General features: G+C 42.7%; 1 long non-coding RNA gene across 11 annotated transcripts; it reads right to left on the reverse strand.

Moving 5' to 3' along the window:
* Positions 1-2,053: 2,053 nt before the first annotated feature.
* Positions 2,054-8,097, reverse strand: LOC119336382. Of its 11 annotated transcripts, none has more exons than XR_005162443.1 (13): positions 7,466-8,097; positions 7,305-7,378; positions 6,823-6,913; positions 6,452-6,503; positions 6,030-6,151; positions 5,308-5,474; positions 5,138-5,224; positions 4,519-4,609; positions 4,390-4,446; positions 4,077-4,301; positions 3,746-3,972; positions 2,800-3,258; positions 2,054-2,360 (listed from the first exon to the last, which is right to left on the reverse strand). It is a non-coding gene; the product is annotated as an uncharacterized LOC119336382 (long non-coding RNA). The 11 variants fall into 11 exon arrangements; XR_005162437.1 differs by having other exon boundaries at positions 2,800-2,928; positions 3,020-3,972; XR_005162445.1 differs by having other exon boundaries at positions 2,800-2,928; positions 7,466-8,096.
* Between the last annotated feature and the right edge of the window lie 5,299 nt (positions 8,098-13,396).

Raw genomic sequence — 13,396 nt, forward strand, 5'->3', positions numbered from 1 at the left:
AGAACAACTCCGCTGGAGCCCTAGATTGGTTCCGCCTCGTGGCGGCGGAGTTTCATCCCGTGAACTTACTTATGATTTTTTCTAGGATATAAACAAAAAAAATCATGAAATTCCTGGGCAGTCCATGGCCCGGTTTAGCCCCCACGAAGCTCCGCCCCTGGCTGCCAACATGAACTTAGCCATCCACCCTTGGATTTTGTTCCACAACCTCTAATTGAAATACTTAAAAGACCCATTTTTTGAAATTCCAACATCCGATGGTATACCAAGATACTTTTCATTTAAATGTCGTTGGGAACATTTCAAAAGTTGTTTAACAATTGCTCGGACATTCTCATGGCATCCCTTGCTGAAAAAGATTGATGATTTATCCTTGTTCACACTTGGCCTGAGGCTTGTGCATATTCTCATTTCCAAAAGAAGGGAAACTACGACCAATACTGAATTGGGCAATTCCATGGCTAAGCGAACAAGCCCATTAGCAACTCTAGGTACCAGCCCAAATCAATGATGCGCCGACGATCAAGTTGGGTCGGGCCCTTTCTTTTTCTCCTCATATTTTATCAGTGGTCAGGATTTTTTTTGCATGGTAATACATGTCTTATTTATATCATAAGGAAACAAGCCACGTATAACTCGACCTGACAAAACTGAAAAGACATTATAACGCTAGCCTTTGCACAAAGAAATAACAGCCAAGAAATAAAACTACAATCAAGACTGAAGAATCTCCTAAGCTTGGCACCAACGTCCGTGACCTCACTCTAGCATCACCACAGCAGCCACCAAAGCAAAAAAAAAATATATGACAGATCATCTCCTCACCCGAGCTCGGCGCGGATCCATTGCTGATATGCAGCTTTGCAGACCTCAAAGGTGGATCACGGCCAGAACTTCATGTTTGTTTACCTCAAAAAAGAAAGAAGACTCCACATAGGTAGACTCAGACAATCTTTACCTATACAAAATGTTGCATGCAAAATCAAGGTAAGGCGAGTGCCCTACTCGCCCGGCTTATAATCTACACAACGGTGCTTCGATTCAAGATAAACTCTTCGCAAAAAAGGTGCATATTGACGTTTTGGTTACATTAGATGATTGTTTCATAGTTTGTCGACTATAAATGTTCAAATTTGTGTTCATGTTTGGAGCTGTTTTGGACCAATTTTGTCAAATTTGTCACGCGGAGTCGATCTTTTGAAATGTCCTTTGACCAATAGTTTCATCGTGCCATTTCACACAACTATCTATTGTCTGTTCGCTGTTTCGACCATCGTAGGCTAGATCTACATCAATTTGGTGGATTGTACAGATGCATATCTAGTGGATTGTACAAATGCATATGTTTGGCCTTCTTTTTATGCAATGTTCGGGATATCGCTTCCTGTTAACTTTTAGATCAACTCAAGATAAGAGATAAATTGGCTTATCAGCCGATGTATATATTTTATCGGTCGACTACTTATCGGCAAGTTTTTTTTAATCTCAGGTTTTTGTATCATCAGGATCAATCAACACGGCCAAATTGTAAGCCATGCTCCATCTCTATTCCTCTTAAACAATCTGAGATGTACCGAAAGTAGCCATCTACACGAACAAAAGGCATCAAGACTACACAAACTCAACCAAAATAAAAATAATAATCGAGAGCTAGGTTGGCCCCCACAGATTTACTGGTGAATATTGGCAAATATCAGCGAATACCGGTGATATATCGATTGTCAAACCGATATATCTTATCGTCTGGCCCTGATAAGCGTTTTTGAACAGTGTTTTTATCGGCTTTCCGGCCGATATTTTGAACATCGTTTTTATGATGGTTCTTAATCTTCTTCATCTAGTCCCTTCTAATATACACAATGTTGCTTCGATTCGAGGTAAGTTGTACATGAAAAAGATGCACATCGACGTTGTGGTTCTCAGACGATTGATTTGTAGTGACGTTGAATGTAAACTAGATCGGGTTCGCGCCTTGGCGCGAGGGTGCCGGTCCCAACATTTTGGTCAATCGGGTAATTTGTATATGCATTAACACAGGATAACACATGCAGAGGATTAGAGAACAATACTAAAACTACAGCATAATTTATTCATAATTTACAACAACCATGGAGTGTTAAATCCATCCGAAGGACTGCCTCATAGCGGTGATCACACATAATTTACAATAAGGATAGGGTAGTCTGCTACCACACTTCGCCTCTGTATAGGATCACGTCTATATACGATAATATTAGTCGATAAATCAAAAGAACTACATCTTCGTATGCGGTCGAAACATCGGTCGCATTCACCACAACTCAAGCTCAGATGAGAACTAACCACTATTGTTGTCCTCATGATAAAGCAGAAGGTTTAGCCTGCAGCATGGCATAAAGTTCAGTACAAAAGCATATTGATTAAGAGTAACAGAGCATATATTTCAGTGCTAAAGAGTTTCAGAAGCAGGCAGTGACACTGAGGTCAATATTGTGTAAGCAAACCACATACAGGGCTAAACCAAAATTGATTATGTAGGCTATTTTCCATACAAAGCAACAAAGGCAAAAAAGCATGCGAGGACATTCAGGTAACCTTGCATATTGGATACAAAATATCTAGCATTTATATCAGTGAATCATATATCAGTCACAAAAAATATATTCATTGGTGTAGTTATTGGATATATCTAATTAAAAAAGGCAGCAAACAACATATAAATTCATTAGAAATACATTGTGTTCCATATAGCAATCCACTCAAAAGGAACAAGAATGGAACATACAAGATTATGTACAACCAAGGGAAGAGTTTTATTACCAAGAGATCCTGCATAACCAATCTGTGTCATCACAGATGTAGCCTGCTCCAAATCATTTAATACCAAGCACAAACTATAACTTGGTCCAAAGGCTACTGCTCTGTGCTCTGTTTTATTTACTGAGTGCTCTGGAAAACAAAGAAAACCAAAGGACTCATTGGCACGGAACTCACACAAAAAATCGATAAAGTTTACACTTAATAGACACCAATTAATTACCAAATTTATCATCATTTTTGGTGAACATTAATAAATAGCGGACTCATGGTATTGGTATATAAGTAATTATCTCCAAAAGATCTTCACATGCACGCAGACAGCAGTGTAGTAATTCTCTATCTTCATAAGAGTTAGCTTCAGTTGGAGTATCAATGATTAGTTTGACACGCATGTGCAGAGTGTTTGTTTTACTGCTACCTCTTCATTTGTTGTCAGTCAGTTCTTCCAGGTAAAATATCCTGAAACAAGTTTATTCCATGCACAAAACCTAGCTAAGAATGGTACTAAACATATTTTTTCAGTGAAAATTTAACACCCAAAATAATCATGAAAACCCCTCCCTTTCTAAGACCAGCAACGGTGGTTCTCAGCATTAGCAGCATTTGAAGCATTTTTTCACTTGCAAAAAGTATTCAGTAAACAGTTTGGCAGGCACACACATAGTACAGTACAGTGCAGAGTATTCTTCTTGCCACCTCTTGGTGCATAACATACATATGTTGTGAAACAGATTTCCCAAAAGGCAAAATGTTATGTTATATCCATTCCCAGACAGATTTTAGCATGTATCATTCAGAGTAACATTTTGAGGCAAAGATGAAATTAAGCAAAAAAAATCAGCCCCTAAAGAAAACCTCAAATTGAACCCTCCTTTGATGTCCCAGAAGGAGGAAATGTGCAGAGGAAACTCTGAAGTCTGAATCGATCGACGGGAGCAGCACATACAAAAAGACAGATGGGGGAAGAGGCGTTGTGACCAGATAATCTTTGTCGTGGGATGCGAATAGGAGGAACTTCTTGGTGCCGCCATGGTCGTGGTTCCAGTAGCAGTAGCACCTCACCTCTTCGCAGTCCTCGCAGTGGCAGGCGCTTCCGCCCCTCCCACTGTAGCTAGTACATCCATGGGATGGAACCACAGATCGATGTAAGAGAAGGCAACATTTTTCTCTGGCCTGCCGGGGGGCATGAAGAAGGACGGACGGGAAAATCAAATCAATCATCAATCAAGAAGTAAAAAAGAGAAACAAAGAAGGACGGCCAGGGAGGTGGTGGTCACCTGGGTTGTTAAACTCGTCCATGTCTGTTTCCAAGGACAAATCGTCGGCGGCTGCGTCGGCGTGCAGCGCCAACCCCAAGGTCAAGGACATTGTGCCTCTTTGTGTTGGTTGGTCGTACATATTGGGGAGGCACTGGGTGTGGGTGAAGCCGCGACAGCCCAGGTCAGTGTCCATGGACAGATCGACGCGGCTTAAAGAACACAGTTTACACAGGCTTTTGCAGGCTGAAGTAAAAAAGATCACAATACATGACGATAGGAGCAAGGAAGTCCATAAATCTGAAAGATGCTAGACATACGCTTGAGATAATACCTTGTCAACCTAAAGTTCTTCAATCTACAAAATTGGCTTCTCTGCTAGAATTTGCTTCTGTAGATAATGGGTCATGTCAAACATTTAGTCATCATGTTGGAAAGAAGAGCAGAGATGACCTTTGGCTACCTTCAACGGGAAAGGCATAATGTTGGAATTTCTCATTATCATCTTCATCTGCATAAATGGCATGGAACTCTCTAATTGTCCTCGACTTTCTCTAGATCAGCAAAACAATAAAGTAAATAAAAAGTATAGAATCAAACTCCAAATTAATTTGCGGTGTCTAAAGTGGGCACACATATGGAAGTTTAAGAGAAAAAACAAAGCAATAGGGTTAACCTATGACATGACATCCCCATTCAACATTCATTTATACTGTCAGGAATGTCATAGATTATTTATAACAATATTAGCAATGCAAGCGTAGATAGGCTGCACCAGAATAGATTCATAATGAAATTGTTCAATGTGTAATTAGATAAAAGCTGAATAGATGGTTCTCATGGATGAGCATGTGGCACAACATTTTCTTTCGTAAAAGAAATAAGCACTATTTTTAGACAGCAGTTTTACCTAAGGTTATTATTTTTGTCTCAACAATTAAGAAATGGAGAAGTACAAATATTCGAAGCAAAAGGCTGAATCAGTTAGCCTGTGCCATCACCACTACCTTAGCCACTGACAAATCAAATGTACATAAACCTATAGACAAATTTAGAATATAGAGAGGGATGATCTTGCACACCTCAACCAAAATCACAGTTGCAAACGTAAGCCAGATTGACACGGTCGTTGAGGAGAAGCATTCAAATGGAGAAACCCACAGAAATATCTGACAGAAACAAAATCAAGCAGCAACTTAACAGTTTGTAAAATTGGGAACATAGCAGCAGGAGGAAAATAGAGAAACCATACACATCATAGCGATATTCTTCGACGACCGTGCATATAGCCGCTGCCAAACAGGAGCCTGTGGCGCGACAACGGCCAATCGACGTCATCTTTCACACTCCACCGCGGACCCACGTCTCCCTTGCCAAAGCCTGACCTCCACCCACGCTCGTCTCCCCTCTCATCTGCAACTGCTCGCTCTCGATATTACTTGTGATGCTTGTTGGCAGGAAAACGGATTATAGACCGAAAATTGTGCAGAAGCATAAATACATTTAATCCATGACACATACATAACCAATCATAATGTACAAAGCACCTTGTCCCAAAAACACATAACCAGTTATCAGGAGCAGCAAGGTTCTAACCAAAACATAACTACCAAACCTATATGAGTAACACAGAAACCTCTAAAATATCCTCTTGACTCATATGGAACAGAGGATGTAAATCTCAAACAACATAGCAACAAATATATTTCTCCACAAATTAAACATATATGTGAATGATGAGATATATTGCATAAGCAAGTCAGATAACCGTGAGATGTAACGTACTGTACAGGTAAGTGATCCAAGACTGCAGCTAAATTTCAAAAGAAAAAAAAGACATTGTTGAGTAGGCAATGGAGCACTAATATTGCAGAGAGTAAAATTTCCTTGCAGCCGCACACCATGTAGGCATAGATAAATAAGACTGGGGATTAAATCAAAAGAAAGTGGAAGGGAGAGAGAGAGAGTGGGAACCTCTTCCATCTCTCTTCATGTTGATCTCCATACCCATCATGGTTTTTATGATTCCCGTCGCCTCTTCCGAAAGCAGCTAAACCAATTATCTCATCAATCATTGCTGACAACGCCTGGTAAAGCTGAAACCACAAATGGGATATGAGAGCCTTCCTATGAAGGTGTGCATAACCACAAATATTATATGTTTACATGAGAATAATATCCCACCAAGGGTAGGCATCACTGAGAACAAACACTTCCATTGAGTTAAAAAATTATTGGAGAGCAATACATAGGTAAACTTCAGAGATTACACGCATGTTCAGAATACTCAAGCAAAAACGTATAGACTACACATTCTAATATATGCAATACAATGTAAAACATCTGCATTGTAATAGGTGCAATAACAATGATCAAATAGGAAAATAGGATGATACCGTGGTATTCCCAACCTTTGATTTCTCTGCCAACGGGCCTATGCAATGGCATCTGTGCAAATTTTCAAAAGTAGTTCTGTAAGAACAAAAGAAGAAACTGACAAATCAAATAATTCAATGATGACGCCATCATGTGATCTAGCATAACAAATATGCCATAAGATGTGAGACTTACATCATCCAGCACCTATCTACATGACTTTATTGTAGGGAATGCACAAATGACAACTAAGGTCTGGAGACATGAATGAGTACTGATGCTAGTTCGAACTGATCCATGATTCAGAACTTAACAACAAATTAGAGGGAACAAGTACATATGAATTATCCAAACAAGGCAACCATGACAGATTCTGAGCTCGTTGCCATACCTTTTTGTCCCCACACATCCTAGCACTCCAGATGCACTGATTTGTGGACCATTTACTCAAAGTACCTTGCACTGTTATTAAGAATACGACCCTGGAGAAATCATACACATGAATATTAGAGCTAGTATGGTATGACATCCAAGCAGCAAACTAACTCAATGCTACCAGCATGTTTCCAACTAAATGCACTTCTGAGATTCTAAGAGATAAAACATCAAAATCGAAACCAGTAGTGAATGATGTCATCATATGCAACACCCCAAACACACTGGAGCAACCAAAAAGATAAGTACAATAACACAAGCAGGGAACAATAATTTAGGTGCTAGGCTTCTACCAATAAGAGGACAAAAAGCATATACATCCATTGTCCAAACACAATCTAACAGCAGCTTCATACAGGAATTGAAGGTAAATACATGGCCGCAAAAATGCAAGCCTAGGCCTGAAAAGCAGAGATGAGAGGGAGAGAAGGGGTCAACCTGCAAAGAGGTGGCCGAAGACCGAACATGACGAACTGGGCAGAACAACGAGCACCTATAGATAGCGGACCAACCTGCAAGGGAAAAAGGGGGATAATTAGGTACAACCATGGATGAGCTGCAGTTAACCAGAATTGAGACAGTTCAAAACAATCACGTACAGATCGACGAACGCAGCAATAGATCCGTTGGCCGTGGTGGTTCCCGAAGGCAATGAGCACCTCCTCCCGGTGACGGCAACGTGGTGGAGGATCAAGAGGAGTGGCGGGGGCCTCCTGCCAGTGGGTGGTGGCGGGGCAAACGTGAGGTGGAAGGCAGTACGCGGCGTCCTCGACCTCACCGAGCACCCCGTCGGCCAGCCCCTTGCTGCCAGCCACGGAGTGGACGGAGAACCTGGTGTAGGCGCCGAGCAGGGCATCGAGGCGCGGGTCGGGACGCCGTAGTGGAGTGGTTTGGGGGCCGGGTCATCGGGGGAGGAGGGTACATTGCTTCTCCCCACCCCCTCAGCGCTCAGCAGGAGGAGCTGCTCGCCGTCGGGCCTCACAGGAGTGGTCGCCGCCCCGCCATCTTCGGATCCGTCTGCCGTCGCCATCTCTACTCTTGCCCCGTCATTCTTCAGAGTGATTTGGGCAACGGGAGGGGATGGGAGGAGGCGGAGCACGAGGGATGAAGCGACGGGAGGGAGGGGAAGGGAGGAGGCAGAGCACGAGGGACGAAGCGTGGTGGCAGCGGCGAGTGCGGGGAAGATGGGTGTGGCGAATGGGAGGACGAAGAGGCGAGATAGGCTCCTCCCTCGTCTCATCCAGCCATGGACCAAGCAGGGACAACACGTCATGGGCCAACATGTGAAATGATGCTAATACCCCCGTGGGGGCACCGGAATAGCGGCGGTGGCACAAGATCTTTACAACGGGGGGAGGGGATGAAACTGTTCATTGCTACAAGAGCGAGCTTCGATCCGACGGCTGTGGTCCTCCAGCGGCTTGATCCTATGGCCCAGATCCCATCAAGCAGCCAAATCCGACGGTGAGGAATCCAAACGGCTGAGGAGCCGGGAGGCTCACTGTCATTCTTATTTCTCGATTTTCAACTTCGTGTTCATGATTGGAGCTATTTTGCACGAATATTATCAAACTCACCACGAATGATCGTTCTGAATTTCATTTGGTCAGTAGCATCATCTTGCTGTTTCACACGACTTTCGTATTGTACGTTCTCTATTTCGACGGTTGTAGACGAGTAGATATACATCTCCCAGTTGACTATACAAATGCATATGCATATTATATTTTAATGACACTCTTTAATCTCGTTCACCTAGTCCATTCTAATATACACAACGGTGCTTCGATTCGAAATAAGTTGTACACGAAAAAGATGCACATCGACGTTCTGGTTACATTCAGATGATCTGTTTGTAGTTTCCTTGAGTGTTAATATTCAAATCCGTGTTCATGTTTGGAGCTATTTTGGACAATTTTTTGTCTGTCGTGCACGACCGTTTAAATTTCCTTTCACCAGTAGCTTCATTTTTTTGTTTCACACGACTTTCGTGTTGTACGTTTTTCATTTCGATGGTCGTAAACGAGTATATGTATATCTCTATATTCTACTATACCAAGGTGTTCATGTGGTGGCTTAGACGGATTTGGCAAGTCCATACCGTTTCTTTGACTACTAGCTTCATCTCATTGTTTCACGAAATTTTCGTGTTGTACGTTTTTCGAATCGACTAGTGTAGGTGGATATAGCTATAACTATGTACTCTACTGCAACTTTGTGTGTTACGTGTAGCTGGTAACTCCTAGCCAGGTCCAGTGTGTACACCCGATCGCCGGGTTATGCATCATCCCAGCCCAAGGCAGGCCACCAAACGTGAGAGGAAAAATTGCTTCCCTAATGCAACCAACCTATATGCAGGCTAACAAATTAAGTAGAAAACATTATTTTTAGACTATATTTATTCAGACAGGCACAACCGAGTCACATATACAAAGGCCTAAAAAATGATACAGGCTACCAAACAGGCCCCAGACTTCTCCACGTAGCCATGTAGGCTAAATTATCTGTCGTTAAGCAATGCATGTGTTGGTGTCATACATGATGTCAACTTGCTTTAGTGCTTCACGTGTTCCCTTTCTTTGGGTAAAGAAGGCGTTTGTGTGTGAGAGAGATAAGAATTTTACTTGACTCCATACCCCAAACATAATGATCAACCTAGATTGACATTCAACATTTTTTAAGTATTATAAAGTTTTCAATTAGTTTGATTATTTTTGCATCATTTTACCATTTTCAAAAAGAATGTGTGGAATAAAATACATTTTGCCTGCCAGGTAAGTTGTAATTAAAAAAAAAACACTTGGTCCTAGGAGGAACCAGGGGCTCGAACCCTGCATGGCTAGCTCAACCACATCTATTTCCATATCATCGATCCACATGCATCTCCCATATCAAAAAGATTAATCATCTTCTCGCAAAAAGAGTTTAATCATCATATATAATCAATCGAGCTATATATTATATCATCGTCAATCCATACCTAATTAATTTAGGACGTCGATAACTCCCGACCGTTCGGTCTGGGAGCACCCAAGACCAAACGTTTGGTTCGGGGCAGGAGGGGCATCGATCAAACAACTCAGTTCGGGAGGAGAACGCCCCAACCCGAACTCCCCACGCACCAGGCCTCGTCTTATTCCTGTGAAAAGAAAAACGGAAAATAAAGCCCATATTAAGTTATAACAAGTAAAAAGCCCAGCTTTTTTGTGACTAATAAACACTGGTCTTTTGCACACCAAAATTGCCATGGACTTTTGCCATTCTTCAAAAAAATTGTCATGTTCAAGTTTATGTTTTTAAAATGGTGCAAAAAAGGAAGAAGTTGCCATGGAGATAAATTAAAAAATGTCATGGCTACACATGTATATTTAAGATGGTACGTAGTAACATTTGCCATGTTCTAAAAATGTAATTTTGCCATAATATTTAAATTAAATTGTCATGCTCTTTACAATAACTTTGACATGGCAACTTAAAATAAAATCTGCAATGACAACTTAGACTAAAATTTGCCATGTGAAATAAAAGTTTTTTTCTCTCTGCTAAATAGATGAAACACCAGCAAGTGCTAGATCTTTCAAAAAAAAATCCATGGCAAACAATGTAGTTAAATTTGCCATGGCAAAAATGGAGTAAAAAACTGCCATGACAAAAAATGAATTAATTTTTGCCATGGAAAAAATGGATTGCTTTGGCCATGGAAATAAATAAAAAATGTCATGGCTATACATGTATATTTACCGTGATTTTCCATGTTCTGAAAATGTAAATTTGCCATCATATTTAAAGAAAAATTCCCATGCTTTTTACAATAAATTTGTCATGGCAACTTAAACGGAAAAAATTTGCCATGGCAACTTAAAGTAAAATTTTCCATGTGAATAAAAGTATTTTTGCCATGGCAAAAATATGGAGTAAAATTTGTTAAACAAGGGCATGACAGAAGCTGTGGATGTTCTTAACATTCATAAATTTTTCCATCGTCATTTACAATTTTTTTGCCATGTTTAATTATAATATTTGCCATGCATCGTAAACTTTATTTGCCATGGTCATTTACTAAAAATTGCCATCGTCTTGGCTAAGAAAATATGTTGCCATGCAAAAACATGAAACTAAAAAATTTTGTGATCTGCAAACTAAAATTGCCATGATCAATTTCTAAACTTACCAAGATCAAATAAAAAAAAGTTGCCATGGTTAATTAATGAGAAATTGAAACTTGCCATCATGTATGAACCAAAAATTGCCATGGTCAATTACTAAATTTACCATGATCAAATGAAAAATAGAGTTGCCATGGTTAAATTTAGAACTCTGTGATGATTCCTGAACTAGATTTTCCATGGTTTTTTTGCCAAAAAAATTGCCTTCGCCTTGGAAATAAAAGTAAATTAGCCATGTCAAATAAAAAGTTCAAATTGCCATGGCAATAAAAAATGTTTGCCCACATCATGCTCGATCATTGATTGTAGACTTTGTTTCTTCTTCAATTGCACTGATCAACCAAACATGCACACAAGGACTAGATGGATCACTCCGACAGTAAACTGAACATGACATTAACGAACCACAACAGAGATTGCCTCAAGCAATTGATTAGATTTGATTGAATCAACATGAAAGCAACATTAGAACAGGTGGATTAGCAGCAATTATAAATGTCTGATATGCTTGGCACTCTGTTCTACTAGTACTGAATTGCAGTGCAAAAACATAATTGACACAAAAGCATGGCAGAATACTGAAACAACATTGGTGGACTAGATAGATCAATCAGACTTGCGGCTTCAAACAAAAATTGCAGCGATGAGATGGATGGATGCATCTTGTACCTCCAGCAAGCCCCAAATGGAGGGATCAACGGCTGACGACGGCACTCGGAGCAAAAGCGGGAGCGGCTGCACAAGAAAACAGAAGTGGAAGCGACTGCCACCGCCACTCAACGTCCTCCATAGCGGCCAGCTCTCCTCAGCGACCGTGTGCGACGACGGGAGCAACCAGCCCTCGGCCCCATCACTAGCCGCTCCCTCTCTTCAAGTGTCGCGGCCTCCTCCATATCTACCGGCTATGCAGCCGCCTGATGCAGCCATCCCACATCCTCGCCGCCGCGACCCGGCAAAGCGACGCCACGAACGGGTCCCCGCCGACCAGGCCGCCGCGCCAGGATGTGGGTGGCTAGGGCGACCGGCAGCGCCATGCTTCTCGCACTCTCGGACGCGGCATACGCGCGCGCGTGGTGCCGGACGGTGCCCTGGACGTGCAGGAGGAGCTCCCAATTCGCCGGAATAGCTCCTGCCGGTCGCCGCCCCCTCCCGCCAGCCGCATCCTCGCTGCCGCCTCCTCCCGCTGCGCCGCAGCGTGGTGCCCGGCGGGCGTCGCCCTACCGCAGGGACGCAGCCCTCCCGCATCCTCTCCGCCGCACTAGCGCGCCACCTATACATGGCCATGGGAAACCCGGCCCGCCCCGATGCTACCCCCGGGCCAGGCTCGGGCCTAGATTTTGAGCCCGAAGGCCGGGCCAGGCCAGGCCCATCGTTTTTGCATTTTCCTGAAGGTCGGGCCGGGCCGACCCGGAGCCTGACAGGCTTTTACGTCTTCGGGTCGGGCTCGGGCCCAAAAAACAGGCACGATGGCCGGGCCCGGCCTGGTTTTTTTGCGTCGGGCGTGGCTAGGCCCGGTCCGGCCCGAGGTATGGCCAGGTATAGCGCCACCTGCCGCCGCTCCAATCGCCGGAAGAACTCGCCGCTGTAATCGCCTTCAATCCAAACGAGTGCATGTGATGATGTGGCAATGCAAGACCATCTAAATTCGTGCAGCGGCTATAAGCACGTTCGGCTCCAGGCCCAGAAACTCCGAATGTTCGGTAATTATTGATCCTGTTAATTTAAATATATCTATCTACATATCTATATAGCATTCAAACTAACCTACACTAGAATCCATTGTGAAGATCATCGTATGCCTATATGAAATATTGATACTTGCATATGATGAAGCTTAATTAATACTTCCTCCGTCCCAAAATTCTTGTCTTAGATTTGTCTAGATACGGATGTACCTTATACTAAAACGTGACTTGATACATCCGTATTTAGACAAATCTAAGATAAAAATTTTGGGACGGAGGGAGTACTAAAAAAGCTAAAGGGAAGAACTCTCACCTTGTTTGGTGTGGTTTTCTCTGTCACTGGCGTTGGGTTTGGCTGTGGAGGCGCGGCTGGCGTCAAGCTCGGGGGCAGATGGCGGTTCTGCGGCGGAGGGAGGGGAGTCGAGCCGGAGGAGGAGAGAGAGAGATGTGCCCGCATTATCTCTACTCCTAATGTCTCAGTTGGTAGGTCGCGTTCCGGATTTTATTTTCGTCCCACCTCACCCGGCCTTTTTTGATATTTCTTTTGGTACCTCCTCCCACCTCACGCTGAGCCGCCACGAACCGAAGAAACCAGTACCTATCCCCCACGCAGTCCAGTTGCTATCCTCCCGTCGCACCCAAAAAAAGCGAATGAAAAAAATCTACGATAAAAAACCTA

This window comes from Triticum dicoccoides, chromosome 7B (assembly GCF_002162155.2).
Source record: "Triticum dicoccoides isolate Atlit2015 ecotype Zavitan chromosome 7B, WEW_v2.0, whole genome shotgun sequence".
Taxonomy (NCBI): domain Eukaryota; kingdom Viridiplantae; phylum Streptophyta; class Magnoliopsida; order Poales; family Poaceae; genus Triticum; species Triticum dicoccoides.